Here is a 6945-nt window from a genome sequence, read left to right on the forward strand (position 1 = left end):
TTAATAATAGCTAGAAATACCTATTGTGTTTGTATGTCTTCTACTTTAAGCATTTTGAGCATTCCTTTTTCTATATATGTTGACAAAGGTGTCTGTAAGAAAAATTCCCATTTTTGGCTCCACTTAAAAATGCAAGAGAAAACAGTTTCGTGATGAGAATAGATAGCAAAGACTGCATTTGCAATCCTACTTGGTAGTTGCCATTTAATTTTACTTCTAGTGTTTCTTTTTAAAGTTGACCAAGCAGTCAACTGCAGCTGGCACACTTGTGATTAAATATGTATTAAAATGCACTGCTATGCAAGAACTATCGATTGATTCAAATGAACAGTTAAAAAAAACCCAAAACCAAAAACAAAACCAAAAAAACCAAAACAAAACCAAAAAACTTAATTATTAGTCATACCCAGATACCACCAACTTGTTCTTCCAAAATATTCTTAAAGGTGCTGTGAATCAAGAATATACAAATTAATGATCTGTAAAAAGAACTTGATTCTACTGTGATATTTTAGTAGATAATTTTTTGCCTTAATTCAAGCCATGAAACAACTCACACCTAAAGTAAATCACATATGTAAGTTATCAGACCAACAAAACTTTCCTGACCATCACTAACTGTGCTCTGTAATGGAAAATATTGTTCCTTAAATATCTGTAAGTTATTTTCAAGTACAATAATATTAGAGATTTACTTCAATGCTTTCACCTTGATCTGCACAGTGAAACAATAGTGTCCCAAACTTCTTTATACACTGATTTAGAAAAGTAAGAAAGATAATGAGAATTTTATTTTTCCACAGCACGTTCAACCTTGTACTACAGCAATGAGGTAGTGATCTCTTCGTACTTTATCATGATTAATAGTTCAATTTTATAGATTCGCATACTGTAATTAACACTAATTGCAAGAGATTAGAGTTATGTATTGGTACCTAGTGACCAAGCTATGTGGAACCAAATGAAAGTAAACAAAAGTGACTGTTCATTTGAAATCATTGTCAGAAATGGATGTAGGGGTTGGGTGGGGGGGGTGGGGGGAAGCCTTCTGGTTATTTACTTCGCAGACATTTGGAAGAAACCATGGAAAAAAACCAGCAGTTCAGTCTCTATTTAGGTACGTACATAAACTGTGGGTGCTAGCATGCTTAAGATGTATCTGCCCGCACCCTTGCCTTAATAGTACAGCCAAAAATCTAGGGCTTGTTACCCATGGTCAACAAGTAGCTTTTTAAATACAGAAAATCACAGCCCCTGAATAAGATGCAATGAGAAGGAGTTTGAAAACAAGGCTGTTTGCTGCTGCTGTGTCTTCTCCTTTGCATTTGTCCTCAGCCCATCACTTTTCCATCAATACGTGGGCGGCATGGAAATCTGGACAGCCATCCTCTGCAGCTTACCCAGAAAAGCCTTTTCTCATCCATACACCATGCTGTGGGCTGCTCCCTGTGCGTTGCAGAGGCTTTTCTTTGGGTGCCTTGCTCACTAGCTTACTTTTCCTTCTCTTGCTTTCCCCCAGCTGGCACTAGTGAAGCTTCTCCAAGCTCCCTTTTCCTCTAGGAAAATGAAGGCACCCTTTATTTCAATAAATTGTTTTAACTCTCCGTAATCTACGGGAGCATTGCAAATGGTGAACACAGGCAAAATCCACATTGGTGGGCTTTGATCCCACCGGCAACAGATTTCAAAGTGTAAATTTTCCAGTCTTGCAAACGTGGCACAAAAAACCCCCAACAGCATATTTGTGACAAAATGTATTTCCTTGACATGTTTCCAGTCATTACTGAAGTATATAACAGAAAGGTCATTAGGATTTTTTTATTATTTTTAAGCCGGGGGCAGGGAAGAAAAAAGGTCTGTTTTCCCTGAGCTTACATTGGACATGAGTTAAATTGTTTTGGCAGAAAATAAAGGAAAGGTTGTACCTGGGGTAGAAGTCCAAAATGGAAATATCAATGTAAAAAATTAAAGCTAGCAGCTTCTTAAAACAAAACCTTATAATTCGAAGTGTTGAATGCTCCTAAAATAGGCAGTTCTTCCACTCCCAAGGACTAAGTTCAAGTTAATATCAGGTCTGCTGTTTTGTTCATGCAATCCTGCCAGTTCGCCGGTGCACCTGAAGACAGATAAGCAACGTTCTATGATGTTGCACATGGGTGTATATGCACGCATATTGCAAACATACTGCCTTGCTCTATACAATGCTCAGTTGGGGTGTATTTAACTAAAACTGGATAATAGTTAGCACATACATGGAAACCCAGATATTTGTCATGTGTATGTCTTACTTCATAGCTGTAACTTAATAGGAATACATTTGAATAATGCCATGATAAGCAAATAACATTTTGGCATATCAAGAAACACTTGGTTAAATGTCTGTCTTTGTCAAATATTGACCTGTAGTATAAAGTGATGTAATTAACATGCAGAAGGATTTCATTTTGTGCATCAGATAATATCCTCTCACTTTCTTCTTCCCGTCTTTCTGTCTTTTCTACTGTCAACCTGTCGGCTGAAGTGTCGGTTTCAAGGATTATGTTGCCATTAAATCCCGCTACAGTAGATGCTAACACAATACAGTGGTCACGTCCCACTGACGAAAGACATTTTCAGCAGGTACATTTATTCATATTCCTCAGGTCGCTGAACTTGGACAACTGATTTGGCAGAGACGGTGCTGGAGGAGCCGCTGACATCCTGGCTGAGGTACCGTGTCAGAAACTATTAGTGGTGAACCTCGGTGTTGTCTCGGGTGCCGTGGCAGGCATACTTCTGAGCAAATACTGCTGTGGCACTTGTTTCGTAATTAAAGACAACCTTATACAGAATTGGATGTGGTAAGCAGTAGTTTCCATATTGTTCTTTTCTATGAAAGCCTTTAAAATTACACCAAGCGTAACTGCCTGTTTCAGAATCGTAAGCCTTGGCAAAGTTAACAAAGAGTGTTCAGCACACTTTCTTTAGTGCCTGTTAAACAAGAAGACCTTATTTACATCTTTCTTGTGATATGGGAAAATGTGCTGCTTAAAAAGTATTATTGACTTACTCTTGGTTTTATGGATTCATAATCCATCACAGCCTCGGTTGACGTTCAAGCTAGTGAATTTTTGAGAAATGCAGTGGAAGATATCATCTAAAAGAATAAAAAATTAAAAATAGGTGAAAATTAAATGAAGGAAAAAAACGCCAAACAAACTCTAGACTTATTGATGTCAAGGAAAGAGTTGATTACTGATTGAAATAGGACCCACAGAAAGTAGGTTTCAAAATTCAAGATTGTTTTAGGATCCCTGAGCCAGATTATTTCTTAACCATATAATTTCAGTGAAGCTTCTGGCAGCAAATGTTCTGTGATGACCTGAAGGGAAGTACAAGCATTAGAATTAGCATTAACATACACATATTTATATACCCAACAACAATATATATTGTATATATTTTATATATCAGTATGTAGTAATAGAAGATATATATTGTAATACATAGTAGTTATATAACATCTATACTTTAGACTATATTTTTATATAAAAGTTATATATTTATAATACATATGTCCACCCTTATATTATAGGCAGTATATTCTGTTATAGTATGTATAACATATTCTTATGTAGTGTGTAGCATCAAGAATTCTTTTCTTTATATATTTGTATCTATATATATATCTAATTATATGTATTCTTTCATTTGCACAAGTGAATGAGTAAATACATCTCTTTCATGCACATTACGTTCAAACTCTGCTTGGTCAGAATAAACAGGATAGGACGCAAACCAAGAACTGATTTCTAAGTGTCCTCTGAAATAATACTATTTTCACTATGAAAAAGAATTTTAAATGTTGGATCACATTCGTAGCTATTGCAGATCCCCAGGGAAGAAACAAAGAATAATGTTTCCACTCCTTTGAAATTCACCGCTGAGATTTTGATTTTATATACAGAAGAATGCATAGAGATTCATCTAACGGTTACTAATTAAGATAGCTGCTAGACAGAGTGGTAGTTTTTCAAACTGAAAGATAGTTTGCAAATTTTTGGATGTTTTTAATCATGCCCAGAATGAGTTGGTAGCAGCTTACAGTCTTACCCTTTTTCAGAGTTGTAATGAAAATGAAGAAAACTTACTTTTCAGAGCAAGCAGTACCTTTAAAGCAAATGGCATTCATAATGGCAATTATCCTGGATTTGGTGCTATGATACTTTTTTCCCCAAAGAAAAAGATTCCCAATTCTCTAATTTCAGTAGAAACTACATTTCAAAAAGAAGTTTCTTGTCTCACAAACATTCATGTTAGATTTACTCCTACATTACATGTGGGCAAAACTGAGGAAAACTGGATGATATAAATACAATTTCAAACTATTTTAAAACCATGCAATGCGTATTAATGTGTAACATTAACAAAATGGGGGTTTTACTGTTACAGATTAATACATATGGGTTTACAGATTTTAAAAAAACATTTAATGTTTATAACCCTGAGTAAGAGAGGTCTTTGATTTTGGAGATCTGTACGTACTTGGAAGCCTTCCTCATTCCTCTATTTTTCTTCATCATGGGTCATCGAAGACAGAACAGGATTTCCTGGGTGGGTATTTTTCTGTGTCATACTAATATGAGCAGCAGAATTTAAAATCTGAACACCAACTAACTCAAAAATTCAGTGTGAATTTGGCAGGTGGAATTTACCTTCTGTTAATCAGGTTTCTAATTTAGGTTCCTAAATTTAAACCCAAACAAATATAAGATTCCCACTTTGGCTATAATTCTCTATTAACTTAGCTATCATTTCTAAGACAGAATTTGTTAAGTGATGTTGATTAATTGAGTTAATTAATACTCTCAAAATAATCCCCAAATTGACCCCTTTTCGTCTTAATTCCATTATGTCACTAATGAAGGAGACCAGGTATTTTTAATTAAAAGTGCTTCTTAATGAACAGTGCTAAGCTAAATAATGGCTTTACAGCTCCGATAACATTTGTGATTTCTAATAATAAAACATCCATTACTTCTACAAAGTTAACACATTCAAATATATGGGCTTTAGCTGCTGATAAACTGACCCATTTCTTAGGTTATTCACATGCAGAGTGAAGCCATTATATGTTATTTGAGCAAAACCCAACACTTTAAAAAATCTTCTTGTATCATTGCTCTGCAGATGTGACAGGCAAAGGCTCAGTGCAAGTAATGAAATTATATTGCTTTTACCTTTTCCAGTGCAGATGAGATGACTGCCATCTGTAAGAAATTCCCACATGGCCCAATGTTCAACTAAATTTAGTGGTGCCAGCTGAGTCTTGTTCTCAGGGTATAATAACCTTAATATCATTGGACTGCCTTTGATGGGGCAAATGGTACTGCGTCAGAAATGAATTTTTCATTGCCAGTCCTTGGTGCGCATATGACAACTCTATGTTATGAAGTCTGTTGAAATAAGCCTGATTTTTTTAGTTTGTGCGTTGCTCTGCGTTTGCATCCTGCAGTACCCTGAAGGTGCTTTCTTACGCCTTTCACCCTTCTCATCTCCTGATGAACCTGGGCGATCAAAAAGGAGGTTGAAGCTGGATTTATTTCATGCATAATACGTGATATCTAATTTCTTATTATTCCTGGATTGGGACATAATGTATTTGTTGGAAATAATGCAGCCAGTGCTCTTTAAAACTGTTCAGTGATTGGTACATCTATCTCCTTCCTTTCCTCATTTCCTTCTCCTTCTTTCAGATAGCATTTTAACTAGGAAAAAATGTGCTTAAAAAAAGAAATGAACGTCCTCCGGGAAACATACTAGTTTGACTTATTATGTAGAGAAAAATAATTCACTAACTCAGAAAAGCCTGCCAGAGCAAAACCAAAAGAATGGCTGAGAAAATCTTTTTATTTCCCTAGGTTTGCAAAACTTTCACAGATCCAAATTTTAATTGCTGAGTGAAGAGCACTAAAGGAGAGAAGGTGTAGACAATGCCTCAGTGATCCTATTTTTTTTACCAGCTGAAATGCAACACTACCTTAAAGTAATGAGTTTGGATTCATTTTATGGAGTTGTTTTGCCTTTTATTTTTGCAACTGAAAGCAAGGAAAATAATTTAGACGGTGACTTTTGAGAAAAAGTATTTGTTTTGCCAATTGATATAGCTCTAGTCCTTCTAGCGTGCAGCCAGGTAAGGAGAATGCTACGTCACGGCAACGAGGAAAAAAAGTGTGTGTTGCTCTTCTCGTAGCAGTTAGTAACGGTGTTGTCAGCAGTTCAAAACCCTTTTCAGAATATGCAGTTCTTAACATAACACGAGCATTTTCTTTTGAGTTTATAAAGCGGTTTATTCACTTGGGAGTCAGATAAGACATAGTTTTTGTAGCAAGCAAAAAAGCATGAAGGGTTTGACTACTCCTATAATTATATGCCTGTAAGGACAGATTAATTCACGGTGCCAAGGGGAGGGGTTTTGTATATTATATCTTTCAGTGTTAATCTATTTACCATATTCCACGAAGCTAGAAGGACTATAGGAAAGAACTTTGAAACATAAACTTACATACGTACAAGTAAGTTGTTAAACATTTCTTTTATACTTTATAGTCTGTTTTTAATTCATAAATACATTCATTAAGTCATGTGCGCACACCCACCCACAAACCTCTCCACACTTCATACAGTAAATAGAGAGAGTGCAAGTAGTGTAATAACGCAGATGTAAAGAGGCAATCATAGGCCAAGTGCTAAGATTGTTGTCTCTCAAAAATCAGCTTTTAAAGTGGGATTGGAAATATTTTCCATGATAAGCATATCTTGGTGATCTCAGAGGAAAGCAACCGACTGACCAGACACCACAGTAGAAAACGGTCTTGCCAGGCTGCAAATTCAATCAACAACTATTACAGGAGCACTTGAAGGCTTTTCTCTAGTCATAAATTTTTTGCTGGCACTATTATTACC

Source organism: Haliaeetus leucocephalus, unplaced genomic scaffold (assembly GCF_000737465.1).
Source record: "Haliaeetus leucocephalus isolate CR32 unplaced genomic scaffold, Haliaeetus_leucocephalus-4.0 Scaffold173, whole genome shotgun sequence".
Classification (NCBI taxonomy): domain Eukaryota; kingdom Metazoa; phylum Chordata; class Aves; order Accipitriformes; family Accipitridae; genus Haliaeetus; species Haliaeetus leucocephalus.